Below are 17,943 nucleotides of genomic sequence, written 5' to 3' on the forward strand. Positions count from 1 at the left end.
CAGCTTCAGTGTGTGTGTTTGTGTGTGTGATAAAATAGACATAGCATAAGAGTGTTACCATTTCTAAGTGTACAGCTCAGTAGCATTAAATACATTTACATTGTTGTACAACCATCACCTCATGGTAAGCTCTTGAGATTCATAGCCTGTGCCTTCAAGGAGCTTATGGTGTAGTAAGGAAATCATGATACAGTGTGGCCAGTGAGTAGTGAATTACCATGGGCTTGGTAGGCCTGGGCCCACGCTGGGGAAGGAAGGAGGAAGAAGTATTGTGCCTTTTGGTCATAGGAAGTTATGTCACAAGGAGCTCTCGTAGCCTCAGTCTGAAAGTGAGATGTGAAGGGATTAACTGAGGCACCTTAAAGAGTTTTAACAGGTCCTACCTAGTATTTTGGATGCTTTTCTCTAGCAACACTCTGGTCAGGCTCTGGGAGCAGGATTTATCTAACCATTGGATTTTCTAGTTTACCAGGTAGCCAGAAAAAATAAATATATTTCCAAATTCAGACCCCTTTCAAGGTCTGGCTCAGAATACATAGAAAGAAATATATTACATGAACTCCAATCTTTGGAGCAGATATTTAGAACAAATAAAACACACAATTCTAGTAATGAACAGTGTGAATATGTGTGCCTCACAGGTATATACATTTAAGGTTCTGTTATTATCATAGAGTCATGCTTTTATGAATTAGTCTGACTCCAAGATTAATTCATAGGTGACCAGTAGCTGTTTTTGAAATTGTCTGTAATCTTACACATTTTTTTTCTCTTTCCTACTCTTTCCTTAATCCTGTTTTGGTTTCCCAAAAACTTCAAAGCATCTTTATAGAGCAACAGAGAATGCAAACGTTTCCAGACTGATGGGACAGCTAAAGTGGAGAATGTGGGTTTGGCAGGACCTGGAGTGGCCTTGAGAAAGAGGTGTCAGCTGTGTCACCCAGTCTCTTCCAAGCAGGCCAGCCAACCTAGCAGCACCGGGTCCATCAGGTCCCTCTTGTCCCCTCTCTTCATTCCCTTGCAGATGGTCTCCACGGACAAAGGATAAGTGGCTGTCTATCCTCAAGAGAGGCAGCTCAGAGAACCTGGCCTGGTGCACCAGGGCCTCCCAGCTCCTTCCTGCCTCGGATCTGTGTTGAAGTTAGCCATGCTGATCTGCCTTCTCTGGAAGTTCCCTGTACTGTACCCCTATCTATTGGATCAGAACTCCCTTCTTGTTGTCAGTGATCTTGCCTGTTTGGCAAGGACAAAGAACAACACTCGAAGATATAATTGATTTGTATAAATCCAGCTTTTTGGTACAAAATTATTTACTAACTGCACACTGTGTGTCAGGCCTGGCCCTTGGTGCTGCAGAAACACAATTCACAAGCGGTAACAAATTAGCATTAAACGAGATGATTTTCAATAATGGTAAAAATAGTCAATTCTTGCTATTTGGGGTAATTATGTTCTATAGAGTTGCCACAAATACTGAATTAACACTGACCCATTGCTCATAGGGGAAATACTGGGTTAGGTTCATCAACTGATCAATACATGACCTTGTTTTATATGGGCTTCTGTTTAAAGACTATTCAATATGTGTTGTTGATTCATTAACCTTGAACTCATGGCCAACAACGCTAGAAATCATGCCTGAACCAAGCTTACCAAAACACGTATTTCTCCTATGAGACACATATTACCTTCCTATACTTAGGAACACTAGGCAGAACTTCGATGCTGTGCTTGAGGGCCATTTTAAACAGTGCAATCATCAACAAACACAAAAGTATGAAAACAAGGCACTAAACAGATGACAAACAGGACATTGGCTTTTACATAGTAGAAGAGCTGAAATAAAAAGGCAGAGTGGTGCCTTGTTTGAACTCAGCCAGAAATGTGGAGTTGGGTGACTCAATGTTCACCATTCTGTGCATGTCTGTGAATGACCAGGAAAGCTCTGCTGGGATTGATTTTGGCGTTACAAATAAATTTTAGTGAGTAGGCAAGTTTGCAAATACAAAATCCTCCTCATTATTCATGGATTATGTATTCACATATTATGTATTCATATGTTATGTATGCATGTATTAATGAAGGAAAGAAAAGTCTTATGTGATAACAATAGATGGAAGGAAAGGAGAGCAATCATTACTCCTGAGTCTGGGACTTGGACAAATAGGTGGTTTGTGAAGTAAGGGAGGCCAGACCTTCTGTTTTAGATTGTTACACTTGCCATCTCAGTATAGGTATCAAGGTGACAGTTGGATATAACGGGTTGGAGCTTAGAGCTAGATAGAAACTTAGAGAGTTATCCATATACTGATGTGCCTATTTAGCCATAAAACTAATTTTTGAAATCTAGCTTGTTAATGAGAATGGTGAAGTTTTACATGTGGAGTCGCAAGGAGTGTTGGTGAGTGAATTTCTCTTGGCCCATAAATCAGGTGCAATGCCCAACACTGATGGATTTAGGGGCCCCTCTGTTCATGGCCGGTGCTGTGTCATCCCAGATGGAGCTCCTTGTCTCCTAGATCAGGCACAAGCCGTCTCCCTCCACAGATCTGTGAACCCAGGCTGAGCCTGTCCAACAATTCACACCTCTATTACACTTTCTAGCACTGAGGCCAGATTCCTCTTCAGAAGTCCCTGAATCTCTTTGCTTGCAACTTTTATTGAGAACCATTCTATTATGTTGTAACTTTGTGTGAATTTACTTATCCTCCAGATTAAGCCAAAATGTGATTCTTGGCAAAAGAAGCTATTGACCAAACCTCAAGAATGGAGAAGAGATATATTAATGCAGCTCCAAGCAAAGTTTTTGAAGGTGAGAAAATAACCATATTACTTAATAGATAAGTCTTCCTAATTTGTTATCGGAAAATTTAATTCTCTTCCCCTTTGAAAAACATGTTAGCCATGAATTCACTATAACTGCTTTGTTAAAACTTCTAATCTAATTGCAAAACTTTTATATTCCTATTAGCTTTCAGTAGACAGTAACAATTGTCAAAATAGCTGGATTTTAGTCCAGCTTTAGGGTTGAGTCTCTGTGTGGTATTGATTTAGTGTCATATAACTTAAAGTTTAGTTTCTTCATCTGTAAAACAAAAATGTTAGACTAAATTATCTCATAAAAACACTCAACATAAAATTTATCATCTTAACTGTTCTAAATGTGCAGTTCAGCATATTCACATTGTTGTGAAACAGATGTTCAGAATTCTTTTGTTTTGTAAAACTGAAACTCTATACCTCTAATTATAAACTAATTATGGTACATCCATACCATGGAATAGCAGTCATCTGTAAAAAGGAACAAGCTAGTGATATAGAACATGGCTGAATCTCTAAAAAACTATATGAGAAAAAAGAGTCAGTTCTATATATGAGACTAAGAGTTTATTTATACAACAGTCTTGGAATGACGCAACTATAGAAATGGAGAGCAGATTCACAGTTGTAGGGGTTAAGGAGAGATGGTGGGGAAGGGAAAGGAGTGTGGCTTCAAAGGATAAAAGAAGGGATTCTTGTGATGATGGATCTGTTCTATATTTTGATTGTATCAATGTCAGTATCCAGGTTGTGATACTGTACTGTAGTTTTGCAAGGTGTTCACATTGAAGAAAGCAAAGTGAAGGGTACATGGCCTCTTTTTATATTATTTTTCTCTTTTTTTTTTTTTGTGGTATTTTTCCGAAGTTGGAAACGGGGAGGCAGTCAGACAGACTCCCGCATGCGCCCGACCGGGATCCACCCGGCATGCCCACCAGGGGGCGATGCTCTGCCCATCTGGGGCATCGCTCTGCCGCAATCAGAGCCATTCTAGCACCTGAGGCAGAGGCCACAGAGCCATCCTCAGCCCCCGGGCCAACTCTGCTCCAATGGAGCCCTGGCTGCGGAAGGGAAAGAGAGAGACAGAGAGGAAGGAGAGGGGGAGGGGTGGAGAAGCAGATGGGCGCTTTTCCTGTGTGCCCTGGCCGGGAATCGATCCCGGGACTCCTGCATGCCAGGCCGATGCTTTACCACTGAGCCAACCGTCCAGGGACTCTTTTCTTTTTTAAAATTTATTTTATTAGGTTTATATGGTTCACCAAACCATACAGGTTTCAAGAAGTATACAACTCAGTATAACACCATCTACACCAGGCGTCCCCAAACTATGGCCCGCGGGCCGCAATGCGGCCCCCTGAGGCCATTTATCCAGCCCCCACTGCACTTCTGGAAGGAACACCTCTTTCATTGGTGGTCAGTGAGAGGACCACTGTATTTGGCAGCCCTCCAATGGTCTGAGGGACAGTGAACTGGCCCCCTGTGTAAAAAGTTTCACTGCATCATGCCCCCCCCAAAGCAAAGTCTCTTTCTGCCCACCTCCCCACCTTTGCTATCCTGCCCCCTCCACCCCGTCTCCCTCTGGCTATTGCCACTCAGTTGTCTGTATCTATGTGTTATGTATATGTTTTCTGGCTACTCCCTTCACCTTCTTTGATCCAGTCCCTTGTTCCCCTCCCTCTGACAGCTGTCCCTCTGTTCCCTGTGACCCTGCTTCTGTTTCTATTTTGTTCCTCAGTTTATTGTGTTCATTAGATTCTACATATAAGTGAAATCATATGATGTCTGTCTTTCTCTGACTGGCTTACTTCACTTAGCATAATAATCTCCATGTTCTTCTATGTTGTCACAAAAGTTAAGACTTCCTTCTTTTTTACAGTCCTACTGCAGCTTTTGTGCATTCATCCACTGATGGACACTTGGGCTGTTTCCAGATCTTGGCTATTGTAAACAATGCTGCAGTGAACATGGGGGTACATATGTTCTTTTGAATTAGTGTTTTGGGATTCTTAGGATATGTTCATAGAAATGGGATGAAATTGTGGTAAAATACATATAACATTAAATTTACCATTTTAACTATTTTTAAGTATACAGTTCAGTGGTATTAAGTGCATCTATATTGTTGTGCAACCATCACCACCATTTATCTCTAGAACTTTTCTCAGCTGGCAAAGTTGAAAATATATACCCATTTTACAAAAACTCCTCATTCCTCCTTACACCTAAACCCTAGCAACCCCCATTGTACTTTCTGTCTCTATGAGCTTGATTACTCTAGCTGCTAACAATACATATTTGTGGAATCATGCAGTATTTCCTTTTGTTTATTGATTGGTTTATTTTACCCACAATAATGTCCTCAAGATTTGCCTATGTCATTGATATGTCAGAATTTCCTTTCTTTTAAAGGCTGAATAATATCTCTTTGTATGTATCCGCCACATTTGGTTATCTGTGCATTTGTTAGTGGACACTTGGGTTGATTTCACCTCATGACTATTGTGAATAATGCTGCAATGAACATGAGTATGTGAATATTTCTTGAGATCCTGCTTTCAATTTTTTTATACCCAGAAGTGGAATTGCTGGCTCATAAGGTAATTCTGTTCTTAATATTTTGAAGAAGTTTCATACTATTTTCCATAGAATGTGCAGCATTTTACAATCTCACAAACAGTACAATAACATTTTAATTTTTCTACATCCTTACCAACACTCATTATTTTTTCTTTCCTTTTTTTAATATTAGCCATCCTAATGGACATAAAGTGATATCTCATTGTGGTTTTGCTTTGCATTTCTCTGGTGATTAGTAATTTTGAGCATATTTTCATACGCTTGTTGGACTTTGCTTATCACATTTGAAGAAATGTCTATTGAAGTCCTTTGCCCATTTTTAAATTGGATTATTTGTTTTTTGTTGTTGAGTTGTAGGAGTTCTTTATGTGTTCTAGATATCAACCCCAAATACATTCATCAGATATATAACTTGAAAATATGTTCTCCCATTTCATGGGTTTCCTTTTTACTTTGTTCATTGTATCCTTTGATGCACGAAAGTTTTTAAGTTTTTATGTAGTGACATTTGTCTATTTTTGCCTTTTTGGGGGGAGGTTGGTGTCATATCCAAGAAATTATTACCAAGTTTAATGTCATAAAGCTTTTCCTGTGTTTTCCACTAAGAGTTTTAAGTTTTAGGTCTTTTGTTAGATCTTTATCCATTTTGAGTTAATTTTTGTATATGATGTAACATAAGAGTCCCACTTCATTATTTTGCATGTTAATATTCAGTTTTCCCAGCACTGTTTGTTGAAGAGACTGTCCCTTTTCTATTGAGTGGTCTTGGCTGCCTGTTTTAGATCATTTGACCATATCCTTGAGAGTTTCTTTCCAGGCTCTCTATTCTGTTCCACTGGCCTAGATGTCTAACTTATGTCAGTCAGTACCACATCATTTTGATTATTGTAGTTTCATAGTATATTTTGAAATTAGGAAGTGTGAATCATCCAATTTTTTTTCCTCAAAATTATCTTGACTGTTTGGGGTCCTAGAGATTCCATATGAGCATTAGGATAAATGTTTCTATTCTACAAGAAAAAAACAAACAAATGCATGCCATTGAAGTTTTGATAGGGATTAGAATAAATTATCTCTGAGGTCCCTGGTGATTTTTAAATGACTGAAATATAGTAATATGTATATCACTGAAGTAGAAGTTCAGCTCTGGAACTATTATTGAATATTTTACCTTCAGAAGAGGAGAAGTAGCATTTATTTGCCACCTGCTACATGCCAAGCATTTTTGCAGCAATCCTGGGAGAGGCATCATTAGTGGTCTTGTTAGGTTGGCTTGTCCTGCTCTGTGTGGAAATCCTGGATTCCAGCAGGGTTACAAGCTCAGATATGTGTGCTTACAAAGCCTGTGCTTTCCTCACACTAGAAGGAGAAATACTGTTGTGATCCACCATCTCAGGCTCGTTATGGGGAAAGAGAAACTTGAAATGGGTTTGATGCGTTACAAGTTGTCTGGAAGCAAACACACAGGTGCATGTACACACACACAAACACATACACCACAACTTCTATAACTTCTCGATTTGTTTAGATAAGGATCTAGAAAAGCTAATGAAACATGAAATGGCCACACAGATCACGGCAGTGACACAAATCATAGCATTGATCTCCTGGCCCCAGTGCCCAGGAGTACTCAGGGGACAGAGGAGGTTACCACAGTAAAAAGCAGAAGGTGCATAATGAGAGCAGGAGGTGATGGCTCCGGTAAGTATTAAGAGGCAGAAAGAACTAGCTTAGAGCAGCAGTGTGAGGAGCCCAGCCACGCAGTGGAGAGAACTTACTCTCTGCTACACTTCCCTCCGTTTGCACAAGAGGTGGACAGTCAGGGTACCAGTTAAATGTAGTCCGTGCCTTCACCAGTCTGTTTCAGATATAGTTGCCCAGATGTTAATTTTAAAAAAGATAAAGGAGAAAGAAAAAGGAAAGAAAAGAAAGAAAACCACTTCCTCTGGCTATTTACTGACCTGTAAATGTTGTCCTTACACTTGACCAAAGGGAGGAAAGTGTGAGCACTGTATTTTCAAGTTGGTTCATGGCAAATAGACTTAAGAGACTTAGAATACCTGTGGATTCTAGAGAGGGAGCATGAGGGCAGACATAACACACACGCACACTAATTGCCCTACATACTAATGTCATGCAGTCCCCAGTTTCTCATTCATTATTCATTTGTGCCAGGGATTCATTCATTCATTCATTTATGCCAGGAATTATACTGTGCTCAAGAAATGAAACACATACTGTATTTCTTCGTGTATAAGACACATCCTTTTCCGAAAAATTTAGACTCTAAAAACCTGGGTGCATCTTACTGTGTCTGTAGTCTTTTTACTTGCATTTCCCACTCTCTTGTGCTTGTTGTCTTTGCGCTCATTGTTTCGCACTTGTTACTGGTATATTACGGTAGGTTACATTTTGCCACATTCTGCCCAGAAATGGCTCAGAAAATATTTTTGCACAGTGCTGAATTCAAGTTAAAAGTGATCCAGTTTGCAAAAGTGAATGGAAATCATGCTGCTGAACCTAAGTTTGGTCCTCCTTCAACTGAGAAATCAATCCGAGACTGGCTAAAGGAAGAAGAAACCCTACTGAAAATACCACGGCAGAAGGCCATGAGATGCAAGTCAGCAAAATGGCCTGATTTAGAGAGGGAATTGAAGATACAGATTGAAGGTCAAAGGGCAATTGGAATTCCTGTGTCCACAAAGATGGTTCAGCATGAGGAAAGAAGAATTGATGGTGAGAAAGAAGTTACTGATTTCAAAGGAGGACACAATTGGTGCTTCAGGTTTATGAAACAGAATGGACTAAGCATGCGTATATGCACCAGACTGCCCAAAAGATGCCTGAAAGCTATGAGCAGAGGTCCTTGAATTTCATCATTTTGTCATTCAGTGTCAGAAGACACATCAATTTGAGTTGGGACAGATTGCAAATATGGACGAAGTCCCCCTTCAATTTGATGTCCCAAGTAACAGAACTGTTGATAAGAAGGGGATGAAAACTGTAACTGTGAAGGCAAGAGGACATGAAAAGAGCCATTACCAGTATATGGTTCTGTGCCGACAGAACCAAGCTGCCTCCTATACTGATTTTCAAATGCAAACAATGCCAAAAGAAGACATTCCTTGAGGAGTGATTGTCCACGTTCATGACAAGGGTTGGATGGATCAGGATGAGATGAAGATCCGGTTTGAGAAAGTTTAGAGAAGGAGACCAGGTGGGCTCTTACACAAACCTGCCCTACTGGTGCTTGATCAGTTCAGGTCACACACACAAACAAAAAACACAAAGAAGAGTGCTGCAGAGCAAAAAACAAAACTAGCCATCATACCTGGAGGCTTGACATCCCAGCTCCAACCATTTGATGTCAGCATTAACAAACCCTTCAAAGCCGCCATGAGAGATGAATGGAACCAATGGATAAAGATTTCTGGGGGCAATTTGACACCAACAGGAAGAGTAAAGAAACCAACTATAGGAGAAGTTTGTACCTGGGTGAAAAGACCCTGTGATAATAGCGAGATTGAGATCATTGTCAAATCATTTAAGTGTGGCATTTCAATTGCCATAAATGGAACTGAGGCCGAGGCAATATATGAAGACAGTGATTTGTCATCAGACAGAGTTGAGGACAAGCTAAATGGATGGGAGTTTTGACAGTGATAAGAAGTTGTATGAATTTTATGATGAATAAAACTTGAGTTCAATAACTTTATGTAATACCTTTTTTTTTCAAATTTCGGGCCCCAAATTAAGGTGCATCTGATACATAGGAGCATCTTATACATGGGGAAATACGGTAATATTAAATGAGTAGACAGAGAAATAAACCTACATCTCTAACTTGTGGGTGCTATAAAGAAATCCACAGGAGTAGAGGACAATGGAGAAGAGAAGAGCACCCACTGATAGAGAGATCAGCCAAGTCCTTGCAGAGCCTGGGACATCTGAGCAGCAATTTGATGAATGAAAAATCAGTCATGCAAACAGGCTGGAGAAGAGCTTTTCAAGCAAGGAACAGAACATAGCGTAGTTTATGAAAGGGAATTCTAAGGCAGTCACTAATAGTTTTCCATTTGCCATCACATTTTCCTGTGGGTATTATTTGGTGATCTCTTCAAATATTTCTTCTGCTTTGGTCAAGATTCACTTTATACAGTATCAAGCACCAGTGGTAGCAAATTGAATAGTAGTCAGATTAGGTTAGAATTAAGCAAAAGGTGGCAGCTGGGAAAAGTCACAAGAATGTGGGGATGAGTTTTAAAGCTCTGATACTATGTTACAAGCATATGCAGTTAAGTATGGATTTTAGCATCTGTATGCTGGTGAGCATCCTGATTCTGAAGCTGACAAGTGACAACCAATCTCCCATGAAAAATAACTTTCTTAAGGGACTTCCTCATGAAGGAAAGCAAACTTCACCGGAGTGTCCATTTTGACAGTTCTATGTCCTATTTGAGAGGATGTAAACACAATTGCAGTGCAACTTCAGAAGAGTCTCGGGTCAATTCTCAGTGAATACTGTTCACCAGTAGCCTTTCTTTAGCGAATTTAAAAAGAAAATAACATATGTTTCATTTCAGAATAATTTTAGATTTCCAGAAAAGTTGCAAAGATAGTAGAAAGAGTTCCCAGGTATTACTTGACCCACTTTCTCCTAGTATTAACAGCTTATCTTACTGTGGTACATTTGTCACACCTAAGGAACCAACATTGGTACATTACTGTTCTTTAAACTAGATTTTAGTTGGAATTCGCTGGTTTTTCCATTAATGCCATTTTTGTGTTCCAGAATCCTATCTAGGTACCACACCGCATTTAATTGCCATGCCTCCCTAGTCTCTGCAGGTCCGGGCCACTATCTCGGTCTTCCCCTGTTTATCATGACCTTGGCAATCTTTAGGAGTACTGGCCACATCACCTGTAGAATGTTTCTTAATTTGAGTTTTTCTGATGCTCTTCTCGTGGTTGCACTGAGGCTCTATGTTTGGGGGAAGAACACCCAGAGGTGAAGTGCCCTTTTCGTCACATCATATCAGGGGCAGATGCTGTCCGCCTGACTTATCACAGGGGATGTTAATCTTGGTCACGTGGTTGCCAGGGTTCTCCAATGTAGAGTTACTATTTTTCTCTTTAAGGAGCTTTATGTTAAATTAATTTTAAACAACAGAATGTCAAATAATTTTTCTCCTTATAAAAATGGAAATATCACTGAAAAGTTAATGCTTTAATTTTAACAGGGACTCTAATAACGACCCCCATTCCACTTCCTCAGAGGTCAACAGTGGCATTGCTTCAAGCCTTTCCAATGCATTTACATTCATACGTGTGTCCCCATAAAATATATATAATTTAGTTTTCTATATTAACAATCTCTCATTCCCTGTGAATATCTTTCTGCAACTTGCTTTTTTCACTCAGCGATATGCCTTAGACACCTGTCTCTACTGCTCTCTTTATAGGCTGCATTATACTTTCTTGTACACATAGCCAGCTCTCTATGGATACCTGTTGCTATTCCCTCCCCCATTAGAAACCCTGCCTATTGAATGTTCTTGTATGTGCCTCCTGTGCATTTGTGTGTTTCATTATAGCAGATATTTAGAAATGGATTTTTTGATTTACAAAATAGGCACATTCAAAACTTTTCACAGATCCTGTCCATGTGGTATACCATATTCTCCCAACGAGGAACTTATGAGAGAACCTGTTTTCCCATATCCATTTTAACACTGACTGTTTGTCTAAACATTAATAATGCCTGTAACATTTCTATCACAGTTTGAATTGGCCATTACTTACCATTTGCATTGAAGGCTGGTCACTTTTTAATTACAGTTCTAATTCCAGGTTTACTTAAAGATCTGGGTTTGGGTGATACAGAAAAAAACAATCAAATTTTTCTCTAATTGTTAATTGGTGAGAATGTGTAACTAGAAAGAGAATTCTAGTTTGAATAAAATACATTTTTTGAATTTTTTATTTTAAAAAAAGTTAAAATAATTTAATTATAATCTTAACCAGAAGAAAAAAATGGACCAGCTAGCCCTATGTGGGTCTTCCAAACCTGTAACTGTTATATCAAATTACTTGTGTCCAATGTCACTCCCCAAGAAAACACCTATATAATAAAATGTTTATTTAATGTACAGACATTAAATACTACTATTGAGCATTGTATTCCCAAAGATATGGCTTAAATAGGTCACTATGCTTTAACTTTATGAATCTGTGAAGTGGCAGAAAATACAACATCCTTCGCCTCTTTTTTGCTTTTTCTCACTGGCCACACCAGAAAAGAAGGAAAGGGACAGCCATTTGCCCATCCATGTTATGCTCCTTCCATTTCCAAAGGTAATGTGATAGATACGATGAGTACGTGGTCTTCTCCCACAGAACTGTGTCAGGTACATTAGCTCCAATGGGCAAGAAGTTCAAGGAAATACAAAACACCCTCCTCCTGGTTTCCCTCATCAAACTTAATAAAACATTTACAAAACAAACATTTTTTTTTGTGTGTGACAATAATGATATGCATTTGTCACAGAAAATTTGTGAAATATGGAAAAATTCAAGAAAGAAAATAAAGACCATTCATTATTTTACCACCAAATGTAGCAACAGTATTGTTAACATGTGGTATATATCTGTCTAGTCTTTTTATTCTGTGGATATACACAAGTAAGCTGCAGAGATATTTGGGGTGTGGGGAATACAGAATAGAATTACTTTTCTTCTAATCATTCTTCCCACTCCATCGCCACTGTCACTTTCCCAGAAGAAAATGAGATTTGCAATCAATGGCAATCTGATTCTTATTTGATTTGGCAATCAAAATATGCATGTGAACTCAGCCATGCTGACAAAGACCCAGCCATGAAGTAGAGTAAATGTCAAAGGATTTACCTACCCAGGAAGAGAGAATGAACACAGATGGTGCTGACTTTCTGGCATCTGGTCAGCTATGCTGACATTCTACACCATGGCCCAGTGAGGGGAACACATTCGTGGACTGGGGCGTTTCCTGAGCAGTTTCCCTCTGTGGGCTGTGGTTGGTTCCCTTTTCCTGAAAGATGCCGGGCTTTACTCACCCCAGCCTGCTGTGCCCCTGTCCTTTCTTCCCGGCAATCTGCTGGTCTTGTGGTACTTCTGTGGTTTGTTCAGTCTCCTTCAAGTATATGTCACTGTAATTGATGTCACTTTCTGTTCCTTTCTATATAATTCTGGGTAATTTTTAACACTGAAAAAGTCACAAGGTCATCAGAAAAAGGCAACGGCTCTGAGGTGGCCCTCTGGAGTCATACTGGGCAATGCTAAACAATAACACAAGAGCCCCAGAGGCCTGAGAGGCAAAGGACTTCCCTAGAGCCCCAAATTCTGGGTCAAATAGCGTTCAACTCCTCAATTTGTAGGAGAATATGTGCTCTCCTACAAATTTTTAAAAAATTAAAGATTCTTTTTATTTTGGGATAATGATCTTATGATTCTGTATTGAGGAACTGGAGTGCCCCACATCACTGTCCAAGTCTTTTCCAGTCTTTGGGTTGTGGGATGTTTACACAGAAATACACTGATGCACACTAACCCGGAGCCACTTGATGATACCCAATTAGACAACTTTCTTTCTCACCTAATCTTGCTAATATTCCTGTCCAAAATTTTTTTCCTGATTGCCTGTTATAAAGACTGGTAGTCTATCTTTAGAGTCTTAAGGAACTGAATTATTTAAGATTAGGTTTGGCTGTTGGTCATAGTTAGACAAAAAATAACAGAGGATTAAAGGAGATGAAATTTCTCTTGCTCCTTCAGATTAACACCCACGAGTAGGAAATACAAAGCTGGTGTGATGAGCACCCATGGGCCCTCAGGACCCATGCTCCTATCCTGGAGTTCCTCTTATATTTGAGATCAACCCTGCTCTGAGATGGAGCTCCAGTTCTCAGATTCATGTTCTAAACAGCAGGATGAAAATTGCAGATGGGGAAGCTGCCACTTTAGGGAAATGCCCAGAAGCTGCCAGGGGGCTTTTTTTTTCTTTATATTTTTTATTTAAAAAAATTTTTTTATGAACTTTTTTTTTTAGATCTTATTTATTCATTTTAGAGAGAGGAGACAGAGAGAGAGAGAGAGACAAAGAGAGAGAAAGGGGGAGGAGCAGAAAGCATCAACTCCCATATGTGCCTTGACCAGGCAAGCCTGGGGTTTTGAACCAGGGAACTCAGTGTTCCAGGTCAACGCTTTATCCACTATGCCACCACCGGTCAGGCCCAGGGGCATTTTCACATTCATTCCATTGTTCAGAGCTTAGTCTCAGAGCTACACCAAGCCGCAAGAGAGGCTTGGAAATGTCATCCTTATCTGGATGGCCATGTGCTAAGATAAATATTATACTACTATGGGAAAAGAGTAAAATGGATATTAGGGAATAACCAGTAGTTTCTGCCATTGTTAGAATTTTAAGAACCAAAAGTTAGAATATAAATAACCCAAAGTGACGGTTCTAACCTCAACCATTGCCACTTATTTTTCTCATGAGGATCTGTGTCACTATGAAAGAGCATGACTTGTGGGAATGGGGTATATTCCCAGGAATAGGCTGACAAAGCAACTCAGAAAGGGGCTGCCCCGAGAGCCAGGGGCAGGACCTATAGCAGTATCATTTCTTCCCAGTTTTCCCTAGGGGCTGTAGCAATAACCTCATCCTTCTCTACATCAGGAAAGAAGATTGAGGACATAAGTGTAAACCATCAATTCTGTGATACTGATTACTGAACCCGTGGTCAGGAGAGAACTAGCATGTACTGAGCAGCTATGAGGCGCCAGTCATTAAGCTTGTATCTACCCTGTCGTTTAATTCTTATAACAACTTATTTTCCATTATTGTACCATTGTACAAATGTGAAAATAAGATCAAAATTTTCAAGTGGTTAAGTCATATAGCTGAAAAGTAGAAAGAGGAGTTTAATCCACTGACCTCTCTCAGCCTGGAGCAAGACTACATTAGAGAGTCAAGGTTCCAAACATCTACCAGAGAAGTGTGTATCAACTCTTCAGAATCATGAAGGTTTACATCAGGGGTCTCAAACTCAACTCAGCATGTGGGCCACAGAGCAAGATCACAGCCCTTCGGCGGGCCGCACTAGGTCTACAAAAGGCAACTGTTACGCAACACTTTTCTCACTGCAGTTGAAAACAAAAAAAAAATCAGTACAACAAGCACAATCGTACATGCAGTTTACTCAGTGTCACAAAACGACCAGAAACTGTAGTTCGCATCACAAATGCTGTTAACGAAGCTAATATCTAGCTAGGATGCTAGAGAAATGAAAAATACAGGTAGGCCCCTAGGCTTACTTAATTTTATCCAAAATATTTTGAACTTCGTGGATTAGTCTGCGGGCCGCACAAAATTGTTCGGCGGGCCGCATGCGGCCTGCGGGCCACGAGTTTGAGACCCCTGGTTTACATGAATCATGTAAAAGGGGGAGGGGAGAGTGAGGAGTGGCGATGGCTGGTTTTTAAAAGCTGTGAAGGCCTTAGCTGGTTGGCTCAGCAGTAGAGCATCGGCCCTGCATGTGGAAGTCCCAGGTTTGATTCCCAGTCAGGGCACACAGAAGCACCCATCTGCTTCTCCACCCTTCCCCCTCTCCTTCCTCTCTGTCTCTCTCCCCCCTCCTCCCCTCCGCAGCCAAGGCTCCATTGGAGCAGAGTTGGCCAGGGCACTGAGGACTGCTCCATAGCCTCTGCCTCAGGCACTAGAATGGCTTCCATTGCTGTAAAGCGACACCCCAGAGGGGCTGAGCATTGTTCCCTGCTGGGCATGCCAGGTGGATCTCGGTGGGGCTGTGCGGGAGTCTGTCTGACTGCCTTCCCACTTCTAACTTTGGATAAATAAATAAATAAATAAATGCTGTGAATAGTTTTGTAAAACAAAGACTAAAATAATAAGTATGCCTTGGGACATGAGATTTAATTTTGTGATGACCCAACTGTAAATTTGTTAATAATATTGCAAATGTTTTTGTAATTCAACTTAATGCTACTTTTTTGATAGAAAAAAAATATGAGAAAAGATGACCTTTCGATGGAACAAAATGAAAAGAACCCAGCACAAATAAGTTTTAGTCAACATGCTGGGGAGCCCATCAGGCAGGAAAAAGTATAAAAGTAAATCATTTTACTGTTGACTCACGGAAATGGGTTAAATGCTGAGGGGAAAACTGAGCAACTGATTAATATGGAGGCTTTATGTTCACTCAAAAATATTTTCAGCTGAAATAACAAGATTGTTAAAGCAGGCCAGCCAGCAGTTCCACTTTAGGACTGGGTTTTTAATGAGAATGATTGCTAGAGAAATTTCTTTTTGTATTTATACGTATAATTATTTTATCTTCAGTGCCTTTTTTAAACAGTGGCTTTTATGAAACTCCCTTAAGTTAAATAAAATGACTTCAATTTGGTGTATATGAATTTTCCAAACCTCTCTGAGAAGGGCACTTATTCTGTATTTCCTACTTGCTATAGGTACAGTTATGCAATGGCCCAACAACTGCTGGGCCCGGAGGACAGAGCTGGACCTAGTGATAGGAACCCTGCAAAGGTGGATGTAATGGTGGGTGCAGCGGGCAGGCACCCTTGGCCGACTTCTGAAGGGCACTGCAAAACCCTGACTTTATACTTTTTTCTAATGTAAGAGGCCCAATATTTTCTTCTGTGCCCGGGGCCTCAACCGACCTTAATCTGCCTCTGGGACCCTGTTTTAATAAGGGGGACCTACTTGCCCTTTCTGTGTCTGCAGCGCCTACAAATCAGCTGCAGGTACGTGGGCGCCTAGCACACTGGCTTCAGGCATCTGAAATGTTTGGTTGTCTAGAAAGGGGGCTTTCCTGCTATGCCAATAGCAACACATTTTTACACCTTATTCTTTTTTCTAATTTTTCTGTGAAGTCAGGTCATTCTGGGGGTGGTATGTTCCTTTCTCAGCAGTAGGATTGACCTGCCAACCTCCAGAATCCCATTAAGTTTTACTCCAGGTGTGGCTAGCAAAGGTCCTCATCCTGTTCTTTGTTTGAGTGCATCTGCTTGGGAATTCTGAGCTATTTCATATCTGTGGAGTGAGTGCTGACAATCAACACTTCAGGCCTTCCCTTGGTTTCAGGGAGCCTGGTGCCCACCAGAGAAGAGAGTTCCTGGGAAAATATGTCAGAAGAAAGCTTGGGCACCTTGCAAGGCCTCAGAACTAACCATGATGTCCATGTGACACCTGCCAAGCACAAGGTAAGGCGTTCTGCTACATTTTTTTCTTCCTCCATTATCCTGTCTTCCAAGCCACCTTCTTCCAGGCACCTTGAATCAGTAAACATGATGGAGTAACCGGTGGGCGTTTTTAGGGAAATGGCTTTTCTTTAAAAATGTAGTGAAAAAGGAAATGGCACTTTTTTTTTTTAGTGAGAGGATGGGAGATAGACAGACAGATTTCTGCATGCGCCCAGACTGGGACCCACCCAGCAACCCCCATCTGGGGCTGATACTTTATCTGGTGCCATGCTTGCAACCAGACTATTTTTAGAGCCTGAGATGGAGGCTCGATGGAGCCATCCTCAGCACCTGGGGCCAATGTGCATGAATCAGTCAGGCCATTGCTGCAGGAGGGGAAAGGAGGAGTGGGAGAAGCAGATAATCCCCTCCCCTGTGTTCCCTGACCAGGAATGGAACACCGAACTTCCACATGCCGGCTCGACACTCTATTGCTGAGCCAACTGGCCAGGGCCAGAAAAGGCTTTTTAACCACAATAAAATGCTGGGTCCACTTAAGAGCAGGACACAGGCAGAGAGCACTCTGAAAGCATCCATGGAGGTCACAGCAGGAAGGTAGACCTAGCTACTAGTCTGCCGACTTCATAGTGAAGAGAGAGAAGGGCACTTCTGTTATCCTTGCCTGGAAACCACACATCCTTGCAGAGGCTTTTGTAAGACTCTCCTTGACATTGCTTGGGGTCTCTTTTTGCCTCTTTCTGTTTTCCAAGCCCTAAATGAAAAAATAGATTTTAAAAGGAAGGGGAAAAAAATGTAAAGATCTGAACAATAAAAAATCTTTCATTCCTCCAGAAACCTGTTTGCTCCTTGGCATTTTTTTTTTAATTTTATTTATTTATTCATTTTAGAGGAGAGAGAGACAGACAGACAGACAGACAGAAGTGGGGGAGGAGCAGGAAGCATCAACTCCCACATGTGCCCTGACCAGGCAAGCCCAGGGTTTCGAACCGGCGACCCCAGCATTTCCAGGTCAATGCTCTATCCACTGCGCCAACACAGGTCAGGCCCTTGGCGTTTTTATTACCTCTTGAGTATATTTGATATCGTCTACAAAGTTTATATAAATCCCTTCCTTTGGGAATAAAGTTGAAAATGCCTACATTTTCTTGGACTATCATAGATGCTCTGACTTATTCTTGTCATGTCTGTAAGGGTGTGAAATCTTACGATCCCCTGTCATTAACATACAGAGTCTATAGTGGCACTTCCAATAGAAATATGACATAAGCC

General features: G+C 40.7%; 1 pseudogene; it reads left to right on the plus strand.

Annotated features, from left to right (window-relative positions):
* The first annotated feature begins 8,006 nt into the window (after nt 1–8,006).
* The window catches only part of LOC136316433 (uncharacterized), a 43,423-nt pseudogene continuing 33,486 nt past the window's right edge, over nt 8,007–17,943 (plus strand).

This window comes from Saccopteryx bilineata, chromosome 12 (genome assembly GCF_036850765.1).
Source record: "Saccopteryx bilineata isolate mSacBil1 chromosome 12, mSacBil1_pri_phased_curated, whole genome shotgun sequence".
In the NCBI taxonomy this organism is placed as follows: domain Eukaryota; kingdom Metazoa; phylum Chordata; class Mammalia; order Chiroptera; family Emballonuridae; genus Saccopteryx; species Saccopteryx bilineata.